Source organism: Procambarus clarkii, unplaced genomic scaffold (assembly GCF_040958095.1).
Source record: "Procambarus clarkii isolate CNS0578487 unplaced genomic scaffold, FALCON_Pclarkii_2.0 HiC_scaffold_345, whole genome shotgun sequence".
NCBI classification, from domain to species: Eukaryota; Metazoa; Arthropoda; class Malacostraca; order Decapoda; family Cambaridae; genus Procambarus; species Procambarus clarkii.
This window is the reverse complement of record NW_027189378.1, coordinates 58,459-76,427: the sequence shown is the minus strand read 5'-3', so window position 1 is coordinate 76,427 and position 17,969 is coordinate 58,459. Positions and strand designations below refer to the sequence as shown.

Below are 17,969 nucleotides of genomic sequence, written 5' to 3'. Positions count from 1 at the left end.
CTTTTTCTCTCTCAACTTAGGTATACGTTTATGTCGTACCTAAAAGCGAGAACCACACTATTGGGACAAGTATGCAAGGCCCAATTTTCCTAACAAGCACAGTTAATTTTGTTATTTTCGAACATTTCTTTCCAAATTGGTTTATCCAATTAACAGTATTATATTAAGATCATGAATTGCTGGGTTAGGTTAGGTTAGGTTAGGTTAGGTTAGGTTAGGTTAGCTTAGCTTAGGTTAGGTTAGGTTAGGTTAGGTTAGCTTAGCTTAGCTTAGCTTGGGTTAGCTTAGGTTAGGTTAGGTTAGCTTAGCTTGGGTTAGCATAGGTTAGGTTAGGTTTGATTACATTTCTATGTTAGATTTAACTCAAATTCAAAACAATTGCAGTCATTCGGCTTGTTAGTCAACTTGCCTCTAATAGGGGCAATTTGTCTAACAAGACTATTTAGTTTTTTGTATATATATTATAGCTTCAAGACTCCGAACCAATATAGAAGCATCAAGAGGAAGTGCTTGTGTTATGGGCCAATAGGCCTTCTGCAGTTACTTCCATTCTTATGTTTTTATTCCCATTGGTTCGTGTTTTATCTTGTGTAAATGTCAATCACCTTACCCAAAACTTTGGTACCATATCACCTCACCCATGTGTATATATAAATATATATATATATATATATATATATATATATATATATATATATATATATATATATATATATATATATATATATATATATATATATATATATATATATATATATATAATATACAGAGTAAATCTACCCCAAAAGTAATGATTTATTTGTCTACAAAACTAAACTCTTTTTGGAATCATATGAGGCCCCTCCACTGAGGGGGGAGGCCTGGATGTTTATTGTCATGTGTATTCATGCTGCTTGCATGTCGTCGTTTATTTTGCCTTTGTTGTTTTCTTGACAGCTTTCTTTGCCTTGGGTGGTTTGGGAGATTTTGAAGCTCTCTTTATTTTGGGCTTTTTGTTCCCAACAACAAGCTGCTGCTGCTTCTTTTTCAAGGCTGTAGGTGGTTTGTTGCTTGTGGCGGCTTTCTTGGGAGTTACCACGGCCTTCTTTGCTGCTGTAGATGGTTTCTTGGTTGTGGTGGCTTTCTTGGGAGTTAGAACGGCCCTCTTCTCTGCTACGGCCAGCTTGAATGATCCACTAGCTCCACTTCCCTTGGTCTGAACAAGAATGCCGTCAGCCACTGCTTTCTTGAGAAATCTTCGGATGTAAATGGCGATCTTGGCAGCCTCGACTTTGTTGTTGGCAACAACGTACTTCTTGATTGCTTGTAGAGACGAGCCCTTACGGTCTTTGAGTGCTGCGACCGCGGCTAGAACCATTTGACTAGTTTTCGGGTGAGCAACCTGGACGCGAGGTTTCCTGGTGGTGGCCACCACAGCAGCAGCCGCAGCCTTCTTGGTAGGCTTTGCTTCTACCATGATGATGATGAGATAACCAAGGTGATGAGAGACGCTCAGACAGTCACGGGGGAATGATGCTGCCGCCGCTTGAGCCGAACCTATTTATGTGCCGGCACGGTACAGAAGCTGCAACCTGGCAACTCGTCCACCAATCACAACGGTTGGTTTTACGGCTTCGAAACCTGGATCCCATATCTTCTCTAAAATAGAAGCATTTGTTCATGTTCTTTGTAAAAGTATCATAAAGCAGGACAGATGAGACAAATATCATAAAAACTGAAGAGCAGATGAGCACACACATGTATGTATTACAAAAGAAAATCCACAAATTCATTAGAAATTGGCAGGGCAGGCTGAGGAAGTAGGTAGATGTAAAATGTCTGTAAATGGCGAAAGAACATAAACCCAAGACTGAATAAACGATGTTAAATATCCATGCCAAGGAGACAAAAATATGTTAGGATACAATTACCATTAAGACACCACAAGAAGGTCCGTATCCTGCCGTGATGACTAAAAAGAGTTGGTTATTAGCCACAATGTGTAGGCAGTCTCATGCCAACGGCCATACCACGTTGAGAACACCGCTTCTCGTCCGATCAGCGAAGTTAAGCAACGTTGGGTTTGGTTAGTACTTGGATGGGTGACCGCCTGGGAACACCAAATGCTGTTGGCAATAATGTTTTTTGTTTTGTTTTGTTTTGTTTCGTTTGTTTTTGTTTGAATGGCTGGCTCCACGGGAAATTCACGGAGTTGTGTGGAATAAGGCCTGGTAAAATGAATTAATATGTATGTCATGTTTAAAACAAACTCGCTTAATATAGTGTGTGAGGCTTTATACAAAAACAAACAACCAAAACAAAACATGTTGTGTATATATATATATATATATATATATATATATATATATATATATATATATATATATATATATATATATATATATATATATATATATATATATATATATATAGCTTAATCCGGGTTTGAACTCGCAACTCCAAGAATACGCATCACTTATATACACTTTACCACTGGACCACAGCTGCAGGACACTTGATGCTGAGGTATCAATTTAATGACGTAAATGCCATTTCCACAAATAAATGATAATTTAAAAGTATTTGTATGTACAAATCTTTTCTGTTTAAAAGGCTACAATATCAGTTACTGATATAATTTGTGTTAATGTTTCTATACCCACAGGAAGGCATGTTTTTGCTTATATGTAAGGGGTACGGAGAAGGAATCCACAGACCATCAGTCCCCTTCCCCCCCCCCCCCTCCCACCTACTACCACCACCACCACCACCACTACTCACCACCAATCACCACCAATCACCACCACCACCAATCACCACCAATCACCACCAATCACCACCAATCACCACCACCACACCTAACCGAAAACCCCCTAACACATCAACCCTCCCCCCAATCAACAGGCGAAATAATAACCCTCAAATGCCTGCCTGCCTGCCAGCCAGCCAGCCAATACTAACGGTCTTCTCAGAAAGAAAATCTCTTTGTATCTGTATTACTTGATGAAATGTATGATTCTAATAATGAAAATAAATTTTGATGTCGGTTGTATGAGCATAATGACCAATATGCACATGATATGAATGAATTAAATAGTGTAGTTTTAAGTAATTAGGTTGTAGACACATTAAGCGGATATGATATTTGACGCGTCCAGAACTGGTGATTTTTGGTTTAGTTTTAAATGCACCACCACCATTGCTTCCCCAGAGCCTAATTAAGGACCGGTAAAAGGAGTCAATATGTATGTCATCTATAAAACCAAAGAATGAATAAAAACACACACACACACACACACCTACATAATAGTATTAGGAAGATTGTATGGCAAAAAAAAAAAAAAGTACTCCCATTGGGTCGTTTGAACTCGCGACTTCCAAAACACCAGCCACACACCTTACCACCCAGCCACCATAGAGTTGGTATAATTGTGCAACTTTAGTTATAAAAGTAAAGTTCTTATTGTCTCAAATCTTATTGTCTGTTCTATGAAAAGGCATGATGTAAATTATGTATTTTTTGAATGATTGAATTGTAGGCACATTAAGCGGATTCGATATTTGATATATCCAGAAAAGGTGATTTCTGTTCAGTTTTAAAATGCATCACCGTTAACGCTAAAGGACTGGTAAAACGACTCGATGTTTGTCATTTTTAAAATAAACACTAAAACTAGGCCCTTAACATATATAATGTTTGAATATAAATTGAATGCATATAAATACAAAGTGGGAGTGGCTGGCTGGCTGGCTGGCTGGCTGGCTGGCTGCCTGCCTGCCTGCCTGGCTGGCTGGCTGGCTGGCTGGCTGCCTGCCTGCCTGCCTGCCTGGCTGGCTGGCTGGCTGGCTGGCTGGCTGGCTGGCTGGCTGGCTGGCTGGCTGGCTGGCTGCCTGGCTGCCTGGCTGCCTGCCTGCCTGCCTGCCTGCCTGCCTGCCTGCCTGCCTGCCTGCCTGCCTGCCTGCCTGCCTGCCTGCCTGCCTGCCTGCCTGCCCGCCTGCCCGCCCGACCGCCTGCCCGCCCGCCCGCCCGCCCGCTTGCCTTGCCTTGCCTGTCCTGTCCTGTCCTGTTATTGCCTTGCCTTGCCTTGCCTTGCCTTGCCTTGCCTTGCCTTGCCTTGCCTTGCCTTGCCTTGCCCTGCCCTGCCCTGCCCTGCCCTGCCTTGGCTGCAGCTGGCTGGCTGGCCGTAAATCAACTCTTAACAACACCATACCACACCACACCATCACTCATCACCCATCACCCACCACCAGCCCCAGTCTCCCAGCCTCTCTTATATACCCGAGCAGGCCCTTTAAATTATTTGAATTGTTGCACTTCGGCCAATGGCAGGCACGATCGCTGCTGCTCAAACATATTCTGGTTCACAAGTATTATAATATATTATATTATATTATATTATATATATATATATATATATATATATATATATATATATATATATATATATATATATATATATATATATATATATATATATATATATATATATATTCATGAAACACATTAAAACCTTGATCATTTATTCATTCATTACGTCTAGTGAAGAATTGCTTTTGTTCATTTGTATGATTAAAAATTGATAGAATATGAATTCCTCGCTTAAAGTAAAATATAAAATATATATTGGATTTATATGATTGGTTAATATTCCAAGTGATGCTGAATATCCCCTATAATTTTGTTTTGTTTGTTTGTTATGTACACATTCCAAATGAAATCAATATAAATGTTATTATTAATGTTTGAAAGTTGATTGTCTACTTGAATCTCTCTATTAAAGTGTGTGTGGCTCCGGATGGAGCCTGGTTATGGTATTTGTCGTGGTGGGTGGCAGAAGTGCTTACTTCTTCTCTGTCTTCTTTGGCAAAAGAACTGCCTGAATGTTTGGAAGAACACCTCCCTGTGCAATGGTTACGCCAGACAGAAGTTTGTTGAGTTCTTCGTCGTTGCGGATGGCCAACTGCAAGTGACGTGGGATGATACGGGTCTTCTTGTTGTCACGTGCAGCGTTACCGGCGAGCTCCAGAACTTCGGCAGCGAGGTATTCCATGACGGCTGCCAGGTAGACAGGAGCGCCAGCACCGACGCGTTCGGCGTAGTTGCCCTTACGCAGCAGACGGTGAATTCTGCCCACGGGGAACTGAAGTCCGGCCCTGCTGGAGCGAGACTTTGACTTGCCCTTCACTTTGCCTCCCTTGCCGCGTCCTGACATTGCTGCTGCTGTTGTGGGTTTGTGGTGTTTTATGCCGCCTTGCTTTGATGTCCATAGGGAATGGAAAGGATGGGGGAGGTAGAGGGATGGGGAGATGAAATTCAGGAAGAGGATGCGGGTGTAGAGAGAGAGGAGGTTTGAAAGTTCGGTGGCCTGTCCACCATGGGTTGACATTTTTGTATGTGTTGTTTGTTTGCGTATGTGTTATGTTGGGTTGTCAGTACATTGGCTGGGGGGGCTAGTGTTTGTGACCTTGTTGGTGTCCTAAAGCACTAGAGCCGATGGAGTTGGCTGAAGGAGGCTAATCTTAGAACATCAGGGTAGTTACACTTCTGACGCCACGACAAATGGTTTTTTGGTTTTATATTTTTTTTGTAGGTGTTTTATTTATATATATATATTTTTTTTTTTTTTTTTTTTTTTTTTTTTTTTTTTTTTTTTTAATATTTATTTATTTATTTATTATTTTTTTTTTTTTTTTTTTTTTTTTTTTTTTTTTTATTTATTATTTATATATTTTTTTTTTTTTCTTTCTTTCTTTATTCTTCATTTGGTGTAGATTGGGTCCGGGATGGGCCACTCATCTGGATCGTCTGGCAGACCGCTTAGTATCTGAGGGCTTGGGAAGGCCTCATCATGGATATGTCTGATCACTTTTTGTTGGAGAGTGATTCTTCTGGTTCTGTGTGGTGGTTCGTGGATCTCGTAGTCGCTGGTGGTGTTTTCTGCTACGAAGGGATCTTCTGGGTCTGGGACATACATGTTCTTCATACGGTACAGCTGTCTTCTGGCCAGGTAGCTGAGCCTAATGTTCATTGGCTTCATGTTGAGCGTCATGCCGCCCCGCAGATCGAGCTTCGTGTTATATACCCCGCTCAGGATCAAGGGAGCCCGCCACTGACCAATCAGCGCGCTCCGCCACGCGACCCGCTCTGAGCTGAGTCGCGAGCGGGATATAAAAGGAAAGCTCGCCTCGCGCAAAAGTTCATTATTGTATCGCAACGCCAGCCAGCCAGCCAGCCAGCACGAGCATCATCATGCCACCCAAGGCATCTGGAAAGGCTGCCAAGAAGGCCGGAAAGGCCCAGAAGGCCATTGCCAAGGGCGATAAGAAAAAGAAGCGCAGGAGGAAGGAGAGCTACAGCATCTACATCTACAAAGTGCTGAAGCAGGTCCACCCCGACACTGGTATCTCTTCCAAAGCCATGTCGATCATGAACTCGTTCGTGAACGACATCTTCGAGCGCATCGCCGCCGAGGCTTCTCGCCTGGCCCACTACAACAAGCGTTCCACCATTACCAGTCGGGAGATCCAGACGGCTGTAAGGCTCCTGTTGCCCGGAGAACTGGCCAAGCACGCCGTCTCTGAGGGCACTAAGGCCGTCACCAAGTACACCTCCTCCAAGTAAACGGCTTACTTACTGCCCTGTGGTGGTGGCTTGGCCTCAAACCAACAAACTCGGCTCCATTGGAGCCACACTTTAATTTCTAAAGAGATTGTGAGTGTTAGACACCAATACTATTATAACAAAAACCTCTGTCACTGAAAGCAAATAGCTATAAAATGAGAATATTTATGAAACTGTCTGTGTGTGTTTCTCTCTCTCAGTGTCTGTCTGTCTGTCTGCCTGCCTGCCTGCCTGTCTGTCTGTCTGTCTGTCTGTCTGTCTGTCTGTCTGTCTGTCTGTCTGTCTGTCTGTCTGTCTGTCTGTCTTGTCTGTCTTGTCTGTCTGTCTGTGTGTCTCTCTCTCTCTCTCTCTCTCTCTCTCTCTCTCTCTCTCTCTCTCTCTCTCTCTCTCAACACATATAAGCACTCGGTATCTTTTTTCTAGAGATTAGAGATTCATTGTTATGTTCCACATTAGGATTACTATGCAGGCCACCCTCTTAGGTTTGAAAATGTCAAGAAAACGGTTAATTTAAAATGTCATCTCCTAACTTAACAGATTAAGCCAGAGGACCGAAAACAGAATAAAACAGGACTGGACAGTATATGTCACTTATACAAGCTGCTTTTATTTCTAGTACAGTATGACAATTTTTATTTTGGGGGGGGGGGTGTGATCCTTGACAGTGCATAAGAGTGAAAAGCGACGGCGTTTTGTTTGTAAGAGAACAGGTTGTACTACAAATGACTTGATTTATTGATATCACATGTATGTATGACACCTAAATTATGCTAGGAATGTCTGAAATCTCCTTAGAAGGATATTTTGGCCCTGAGAAGGGCCGAGTTTGGTGTATACTAGGGTGGTCGATTTAGCTTATGCACGCTCTCCACGGATACGGCGAGCAAGCTGAATGTCCTTTGGCATGATGGTGACACGCTTGGCGTGGATGGCACAGAGGTTAGTGTCCTCGAAGAGACCGACCAGGTAAGCCTCGGATGCCTCCTGTAAAGCCATGACGGCAGACGACTGGAAGCGAAGATCTGTCTTGAAGTCCTGGGCAATCTCGCGCACCAGACGCTGGAAGGGAAGTTTCCTGATGAGCAACTCGGTGCTCTTCTGGTAACGACGGATCTCACGCAGGGCGACCGTTCCGGGCCTGTAACGGTGAGGCTTCTTCACACCCCCTGTGGCAGGAGCAGACTTGCGTGCTGCCTTGGTGGCCAGCTGCTTACGAGGAGCCTTGCCTCCCGTGGACTTGCGAGCAGTCTGCTTGGTGCGAGCCATGGTGAACAACTGTGGTTTGTGATGGCCGGATTAACGGATTAAAAAGTCCATAGAGCTGGCAAGCAGGGGATGGAAGAACGGGGCGAGGTTGCAGAAATCTTGAGCAAGGATCTGGAGATGAGGTGAAGAGGGGAGATGAAAGATCGGTGGCCCAACCACCGTGGATTTGAGCTTGATCAGATGAAAGTAGAATTGAGTGGGGTGTCATTTGCAATACACACAGAGGCCGGGAACGCAAGCAGCTGGCAGTGGAGGTTTGATGTCAGATGATGTTAAGTCAGTTCGTTAGGAGTCTTCTTTCTTGTTGATTTCACCAAACTTTGATCGTTGTTCTTTTTTTTGGGCTTGTCGGTCTTGGTGGTCACGGTTCGTGTTGATGCTTGAAGGTGATCTTTCCTTGGGGGTGATGGTGTACCGACAGATACGTCCTCATCCGATTCATCAGATGAGTGAGGAGCAGGGGTGTTGACACGCTGGGGTAGATTTCTTGAAGGTTGGGTTCTTGAGGGTTGATGTCTTGAAGGTAGAGTTCTCGGAGGGTGTGTAACAACGGTAGGTACTGCAGCAGAAGGTGCTGCATAGTCGGTACCCTCTATAGGGTCACACCAAGGGTCGATAGCAGCGAAATTCGCCACTAAGACGGGTGAAGGGACAGCAGCAGCTGGAGAAGCGTGTGGAGCAGGAGCTGACAGTATGTCAGAAAGCGTGGCTGCGTTCACAGTGATGTCATGGTTGGTAACGGGAACTGATGCAGAAGTGGGGGTCACATGAGGCAGAGTCTTGTGAGCTGTAGGTACCCGAACAGGATCTGAGGGCTGCATTGCAGTGGTGGAATCGTCGTCGTCGGATGTAGAGTCAGCATCCTCCTCTACAGGGTCAGTTGTTGGAGATGAACGCGGAGCGTTGAAAACTTCCTCAGGAACAATGAAGGTAGGGAGACCGTTCGCCTTGTACAGAATTTTCAGAAGCCTCGCGAATTCTCGGGGGTTATTGCCAGCAGTAATTCTGGCTGTTGATATCAGAGCTTTTACTGTGCTCTGCCCAATTAGCTTTGTCTTTGGTTGGGCCGGTGGCGATGGCTGGCTCGACGAATCGCTGGTTGGCGTTTGGGAGCTGGCTCCCCATTGGCTGGTAGTAGCAGTGGGACGTCCTCCCGGGAGCTCCGGGAAGATGGCGGCTTGGGCGTTGAAACCTGAAGTAGAGGTGGTCGCTGATTGGCTTGTTGCTTCAGAGGTACTGGCTCCGGTTGAAGATGTGGATTTCTCCATGTTTTTAATAGCGTTTTGTCTGTGAGGACAATGTATGGAGATTGCTGGATGATCGCCTTTGCACAGCAAGCAGCATAGTGTTTCAGACTTGCAGATGGAGGCGCCGAAAAATTTTTGCTTATATACGCCGTCTCGAGGCGCTTGCTCGAGCGCCATTGGCTGCTCGACTCGCCTACGTCACCCCGTTGCCCCTCCCCTCCTTCCTCTGGCTGCAGCCAACAGGCGGCTCACCTCAATCACTATTATCGCTGATTTTGCTCTATTTTTTGGATTTGTGCAAAAGTCATTTCACAGGGACGTGAAACAGACGAGTAGGCAACTGCAGTTTTGAAAGCGTTGTGAGAAAGCCGTGTCTACTCGACCACAAGCGTAAAGTAAGGGCAGGCAGGAGTTGCAATGCTACTAGTACGTCCGCTTGATGGGATATAGTCGGGAAATCGTGAAACATTATGGCTACACCTCTTACCAGTCACCAGATGAAGCACATGAAGGAGTTGCAATACTCATCCGTTCTTCATACAAACACGAACTCTTACACACTCATTGGCTTCACAAACATTTCCTAGCCATTAAAGTTCATACACAAATGGGGTCTCTCATCATCTGCACAACCTACACCCGTCCTAACACCGACATTCCCATGCAAGATTTCATAACTCTCTTCAACAACTCTCACTTGCCTGTTTTTCTGCTTGCAGACCTCAATGCACAACACCCTACATTCCACCACAATACCACAAATCAGCATGGCAGACAGCTTCACCAAATATACACCCAAAAACATCTATTCTTTCTTGGCCCTGATTTCCCCACTTGTTTCACACATACAGGTTCTGGCCGGCCTGATCTCATATTCACCAACAGACACGGCAGCAACTTGCAACACTTCATTTCACCAGGGCCCATTACGGGCTCTGATCATATTCCCTTAATTCTCACAGTCTCCACAAATCCTATTCTCATCCCCAGCACTCCTCAATTCTCATACCATAGGGCAAACTGGGACATGTTCAAACAACACATTGATGACACTGATCTCACTTATGAATACAATGACAAACATCACACTGACATCGACACACAAGCACGCAACATACAAGACACCATCATTCATGCAGCAAACATCTCCATTCCTAAAACAGCACACAAACCACATTTCACTTTCACCCCCTCCATTCGCTCCAAACGCCTCTTAGCTTGCTATCACACTAGATTCTTACAAAACATACATCGTCATGGACAAATACTATGGGACCTAACAGCATTAAAAAACCATATCCTTAACAGCCTAGATGAAGATCACACAAAACATTGGAAACACCTTATAGAACAAGCAGAACAATACAGAAAACTGACACCTCAAGAATTCTGGAAACGAATCAAACGATTACAAGGATCAACTCACACACCGTTTAAATACCTTCTACATAATAACAACAAAATCACTGATCCTGAAGCAGTTCTCAACATTTTTAAACACCACTGGGAACAAATCTTTCACCCTCATCCTCCTGAACCATTTGCACGCCCCAACATTGAAATAGTCGAAGACTGGATACACCAAAATAGACAAGCAACTACACCAGACGACCTCATTCACCTTGAAAATCTCAATTCAAACACTGAACTACAGACTCCCCTAACTCTAGCTGATGTCAAGACAGCTCTCATGGGCACTCGTCGTAGAGCCCCTGGTGCGTCTGGCATTGGACATATCCTTCTTAGACAACTCCCTGCTTCTATCATTACTGCTATCACTAACCTATTCAACGCCTCCCTTGCCTCTGGATACTTTCCACTCAACTTTAAGTCTGCCACAGCCGTTCTTATTCCAAAACCTGGGAAACCCCACACTGACCCAAAGAACTATAGACCCATCAGCCTTCTAGAGACACTTGGCAAAGTCTTTGAAAGGCTGATCAACCAGAGACTTAGAACCCACCTTGAACACAATGACTTACTCACTAACAAACAGTTTGGATTTCGGCCTCACCGGTCCACTCACGACGCCTTAAACATCATGACTAACTACCTCAGTATCAATCAGCACCAAAGACTTAAGACTGCACTCATCACTAAGGACGTTGAGAAGGCCTTTGACACTGTTTGGCATGACGGCTTAAAATTCAAACTATGCAACAACTTTAATCTTCCTCTTATCACCACCAAACTTCTTTCGAACTACTTAGACAATAGGACAATGAGAATTAAGTTCCTCCAACAACACTCTGACTACTTCAACTTACACGCCGGTGTTCCCCAAGGCTCTGTTCTTGCCCCAACACTCTACATCCTATACATAAACGACATTCCTGACCCTGTTCATCACACTTCATTAACCATATGTTATGCTGATGATGTCTCTCACCTTGTCACCAGCAACACCATTGATACACTAACAAACAGAGCACAAACAGAACTTGATGTTGTCACTGAGTGGGAGTACAAATGGCGTATAAAAACCAACTCCAGCAAATCTAAAATCACCTACTTTTTCTGTAAAAGAACTATTCGCCCAATTCCTCTCAAACTCTATTCATACACTCAAAATCCTACTTATATCTCTGTATCTCCCTCCTCCACAGTCCTGGGACTCACATTTGATCGACAACTACTCTTTCACACACACATAACACAGAAACATGCAATAGCTCTTCAAGCCATGAAGAAACTATACAGACTTAGATTTGCAAAACCTGACACAAAAATGCACCTTTACAAAGCACTTATTAGACCTCTCCTAACATACGCTCCACTAGCTCTTTCTCTATCTGCACGCACTAACAAAATAAAACTTCAAAGAATACAGAACAGAGCACTAAGATGGGTACTCAACACCCGATGGCAAGAGTTAAATACCAGTCAAAGTCTCCATGAAAGTACTAACATTCCTGCCCTAAATACCTACTGGAAAACTCTATCAGACAAACAAATCGATAGACTACTCACTCATCATGAACAACATATTGATTTTCTCCTACACACTCTCAGACTACCACGAAACAATCATGACCTCTTCTCTACCATCCATGATCCTCTTCCTAACTCTGTATTTCGTTAAACTTTAGCTCTCAACACCCAGCATCCACTATCATTACATATTCAGCTCTCAACAACCAGCACAAACAATCCGTAAAAAAGTTCAGCCCTGACGCTCTTGAGCCAATCACTGTGATGTTGTGAGTTTGCGATGTCCCGATGTTGTCACTGAAAACACCCGACTGAGTCCCTGCCTCGAAAGCCGCAACCTAACGACACGCAGCTGGGTTTAGCCCTGGCACTTTTTCTCTTACAAATCTTCTTCCTCTCACCCCCCCTTATCTTCTTCTGTCCCCACTTCCAAGCTCGCCCCTATGGGCATCTTCTCCTGTATTATTCTGATTCTTCTGGTGCAAGCAGGAGAGGAAGCTTGCACCTAGCACTGCCGGGTGGGTAAATATTGAGCAGCAACGTGAGCGCTTCCCTCCTGATTTCTAGCGTGGTGCCTGCATAGGCATCATGCTTTTCAGAGTGAAGGTGCGGTTCCGAGGAACCGACACCACTTTTAACAAGGCCGAGATCATGGAGCTACTGACCTCGACCTCTGGGGTAGCACCCATCGACGTCGTTATGGACGTTAAGGGACCCCAAATTCTCTTCAGTAGTGCAGCTGCACTAGAAACCCTTTTTACCACAACGTCGACCACTGCACTCGAGGCAAAGGGGCTAACACTCCTGCCTCCCCTCCAGTTCCAGGCTATAAGAACAGTATTCATCCACAGAGTGAGTGCCATCATCGCCGAACAGCCCATCACTGAGATCGTGAAGAGCATAAACGCTCTGAACCGGTCTCTCACAGCCATCTCGGCCCACCTCATCCAGCAGGGTGAAAGCGGGAGGCCAACCCTCAAAGTCACCCTCAAGACTCCAGCAGAGGCTACTCTCGCGGCCGACAACGGACTCAGATGCTGTGGAGTGGCCTGCACACCCCACCAGATCACCAGGCAGCGTTACTTCCGCCTTCGTCAATGTTTTCGGTGTTATCAATACACCCACTACGCCCAGAAGTGCCCAAACAGGCTGCAGAAATGCAGCATTTGTACTGGAGAACACCATCACAGGACCTGCACAGCCACCATCAAGCGCTGTCTACTTTGCAACGGAGAACACACAGCCGTCTCTCAAGACTGCCCCACCAGGCAGGAAGAAATAGCGAAAATGATCGACGCCAGACCTCGAAATCCTACTCCAAGAATGAAATCTTTCAACATTCAAGCAGAAGCCTTCCCAGCACTCCCGACAAGTGGCGCCGCGAGCGGCGCACAACTCAACTACTGGACCAGCAGCTCCCGCGCCAGCCACTCAAGGTCACAGACAACACCTCTCAACCCAGCCAGCCAGCCGTCCTCACTCACGCCGCCTGCAGCCACCCCTGATAGCACTGTTGCAGCCCTGATACACTTCGCAACGGCGCTCTCAGGCGAAGATCTCAGACTACGTTATGAATTACTGAAGGAACTGTACAAGGAGAACAACCTACCATCGTTTGTGATACCAGAGGCCATGTTCACCTCCCGCTCTACTACAACAGAGGCCAACCCTACACCAGCCACTCCTGCAAACCCGACTACGGCAAACGACAGCACCCCAACGGCTTCACAACCGATCTCAACATCTGCTGAATCAGCAACAGTCATCGCACCTGAACCCAAAGTGACTACCAGCATAGCAGCCCCGAAAATGTTCAACCCATACACTACTGTCATGAGTTTTGTCGAAGAAAACACCGACCCGAGAATGCAAGAATTCCACGTACCACTGCGGGACCCAGTATATGAACACGAGGACGGGGACGGCTGCGAATTGTCAGAATTCGACAATGAATCGGTCTCCCCAGTAAGCCTAGATGGTCTGCGATCCCCACGCAGATTCCTGATTCACGACCCCAAGGACACAGAAGAACCATTGTCAATCCTGGACGTGGAAGCACGAACAATAACGAAAAAACACAGAAACGGCGAGGAAACTGTTACCAGGGTAGTAACTGACATGAAAACCCTGATGTACAACAGCGTATGGCGAGCAGCAAGAGAAGAACTGAACGATTATAAAGTAGTGACAAGACCCACACCTTCACCAAGCACGCCAACAGACCAAACTCCACGCAAGAGAACAAGGAAGAATAACAAGCCTAGCTTCAACACCAGACTCGCCCGAAGGTAGCCGCCTTCACCCCCCCCCCCCTCTTTAGGGGTATAGGGACCTAATTTTGCTCGTTTTGAGGTGGTGGAACCCCTGCAAGCTTCGGAGCAGACCAACGTGCAAGACAGAAGACGGAAGACTCCAGCTTCAAAGAAGAAAGAAGACTTCAGCTTCAAAGAAGAAAGAAGACTTCAACTCCTAAGAAGAAAGAAGACTCCACACGTCATGAGGAAAGAAGACCTCACACCGCCGCCCCTCCCTCGGGACCCTGCCAGCCAAGCCTAAGCCGACCAGGTGTTCAAGTAGCCTCATATTCAGCCGCGCAGCTGGGTCTAGCCCTGGCTCTATCTCTACAACTCCGACGCTTCCTCTCACCCAAGCTATTCTTCACCTATACCCACTTCAAAGCTCACCCGAAGGGTATCTTGTCCTATATTTAATTCGTTCGTTCGTTCGCATTCGTCAATTCGATTCACACAACTTCAACACCATGACTGGACGCGGCAAGGGAGGCAAGGGACTCGGAAAGGGTGGCGCCAAGCGTCATCGTAAGGTGCTACGTGACAACATCCAGGGCATCACCAAGCCCGCTATTCGTCGCTTAGCTCGTCGTGGCGGCGTGAAGCGTATTTCGGGTCTCATCTACGAAGAGACCCGTGGCGTCCTGAAGGTGTTCCTCGAGAACGTCATCCGTGATGCTGTAACCTACACGGAACACGCCAAGAGGAAGACCGTCACTGCTATGGACGTGGTGTACGCTCTGAAGCGCCAGGGTCGTACCCTCTACGGATTCGGTGGATAAGAGCTTGGCTAATCCATCGATTCCACCCACCACCACCTCAAAACGGGACCTAATTAGGTCCCTATACTTTTTTACTGAAGGGCTTAATAGACGATAACATAAATTGTTTTGATATCAGCTAGCACATTGGGTCTTATGAAATCTATTTTTTATCCTCGCATGCTTAAAGGGACTCTGATTGGGGAGGGAGGGGGGGGGGGAAGGTTTGTTACGTTATATACTAGCAGAGCAGGATCATTGGTGGGGGGGGGGGGGGGGGAGGGGGAGAGAGAGAGAGAGAGATCTTTCCCAACTCTTCCTTTTTACATGAGTGAGCTACCCGTTTTATTCATTTTATCCTTCTCAGAGCTGTTTTGATAGTATCCAAATGATGGTAAATGAAAAGGGAGGACACGAATATCTACCCAGAATTCAGGACTGGCAATCGATATGCATGTTTGAGTGCGAATCTTTTTCTCTCTCAACTTAGGTATACGTTTATGTCGTACCTAAAAGCGAGAACCACACTATTGGGACAAGTATGCAAGGCCCAATTTTCCTAACAAGCACAGTTAATTTTGTTATTTTCGAACATTTCTTTCCAAATTGGTTTATCCAATTAACAGTATTATATTAAGATCATGAATTGCTGGGTTAGGTTAGGTTAGGTTAGGTTAGGTTAGGTTAGGTTAGGTTAGCTTAGCTTAGCTTAGGTTAGGTTAGGTTAGGTTAGGTTAGCTTAGCTTAGCTTAGCTTGGGTTAGCTTAGGTTAGGTTAGGTTAGCTTAGCTTGGGTTAGCATAGGTTAGGTTAGGTTTGATTACATTTCTATGTTAGATTTAACTCAAATTCAAAACAATTGCAGTCATTCGGCTTGTTAGTCAACTTGCCTCTAATAGGGGCAATTTGTCTAACAAGACTATTTAGTTTTTTGTATATATATTATAGCTTCAAGACTCCGAACCAATATAGAAGCATCAAGAGGAAGTGCTTGTGTTATGGGCCAATAGGCCTTCTGCAGTTACTTCCATTCTTATGTTTTTATTCCCATTGGTTCGTGTTTTATCTTGTGTAAATGTCAATCACCTTACCCAAAACTTTGGTACCATATCACCTCACCCATGTGTATATATAAATATATATATATATATATATATATATATATATATATATATATATATATATATATATATATATATATATATATATATATATATATATATATATATATATAATATACAGAGTAAATCTACCCCAAAAGTAATGATTTATTTGTCTACAAAACTAAACTCTTTTTGGAATCATATGAGGCCCCTCCACTGAGGGGGGAGGCCTGGATGTTTATTGTCATGTGTATTCATGCTGCTTGCATGTCGTCGTTTATTTTGCCTTTGTTGTTTTCTTGACAGCTTTCTTTGCCTTGGGTGGTTTGGGAGATTTTGAAGCTCTCTTTATTTTGGGCTTTTTGTTCCCAAGAACAAGCTGCTGCTGCTTCTTTTTCAAGGCTGTAGGTGGTTTGTTGCTTGTGGCGGCTTTCTTGGGAGTTACCACGGCCTTCTTTGCTGCTGTAGATGGTTTCTTGGTTGTGGTGGCTTTCTTGGGAGTTAGAACGGCCCTCTTCTCTGCTACGGCCAGCTTGAATGATCCACTAGCTCCACTTCCCTTGGTCTGAACAAGAATGCCGTCAGCCACTGCTTTCTTGAGAAATCTTCGGATGTAAATGGCGATCTTGGCAGCCTCGACTTTGTTGTTGGCAACAACGTACTTCTTGATTGCTTGTAGAGACGAGCCCTTACGGTCTTTGAGTGCTGCGACCGCGGCTAGAACCATTTGACTAGTTTTCGGGTGAGCAACCTGGACGCGAGGTTTCCTGGTGGTGGCCACCACAGCAGCAGCCGCAGCCTTCTTGGTAGGCTTTGCTTCTACCATGATGATGATGAGATAACCAAGGTGATGAGAGACGCTCAGACAGTCACGGGGGAATGATGCTGCCGCCGCTTGAGCCGAACCTATTTATGTGCCGGCACGGTACAGAAGCTGCAACCTGGCAACTCGTCCACCAATCACAACGGTTGGTTTTACGGCTCCGAAACCTGGATCCCATATCTTCTCTAAAATAGAAGCATTTGTTCATGTTCTTTGTAAAAGTATCATAAAGCAGGACAGATGAGACAAATATCATAAAAACTGAAGAGCAGATGAGCACACACATGTATGTATTACAAAAGAAAATCCACAAATTCATTAGAAATTGGCAGGGCAGGCTGAGGAAGTAGGTAGATGTAAAATGTCTGTAAATGGCGAAAGAACATAAACCCAAGACTGAATAAACGATGTTAAATATCCATGCCAAGGAGACAAAAATATGTTAGGATACAATTACCATTAAGACACCACAAGAAGGTCCGTATCCTGCCGTGATGACTAAAAAGAGTTGGTTATTAGCCACAATGTGTAGGCAGTCTCATGCCAACGGCCATACCACGTTGAGAACACCGCTTCTCGTCCGATCAGCGAAGTTAAGCAACGTTGGGTTTGGTTAGTACTTGGATGGGTGACCGCCTGGGAACACCAAATGCTGTTGGCAATAATGTTTTTTGTTTTGTTTTGTTTTGTTTCGTTTGTTTTTGTTTGAATGGCTGGCTCCACGGGAAATTCACGGAGTTGTGTGGAATAAGGCCTGGTAAAATGAATTAATATGTATGTCATGTTTAAAACAAACTCGCTTAATATAGTGTGTGAGGCTTTATACAAAAACAAACAACCAAAACAAAACATGTTGTGTATATATATATATATATATATATATATATATATATATATATATATATATATATATATATATATATATATATATATATATATATATATAT

At 44.7% G+C, this 17,969-nt stretch overlaps 2 non-coding genes across 2 annotated transcripts; both read left to right on the top strand.

Annotated features, from left to right (window-relative positions):
- The first annotated feature begins 1,995 nt into the window (after positions 1-1,995).
- On the top strand, positions 1,996-2,114 carry LOC138361400 (5S ribosomal RNA). The gene has a single exon (XR_011226954.1). It is a non-coding gene; the product is annotated as a 5S ribosomal RNA (ribosomal RNA).
- Positions 2,115-17,564: 15,450 nt separating this feature from the next.
- LOC138361399 (5S ribosomal RNA) lies at positions 17,565-17,683 on the top strand. The gene has a single exon (XR_011226953.1). It is a non-coding gene; the product is annotated as a 5S ribosomal RNA (ribosomal RNA).
- The last annotated feature ends 286 nt before the right edge of the window (positions 17,684-17,969 follow it).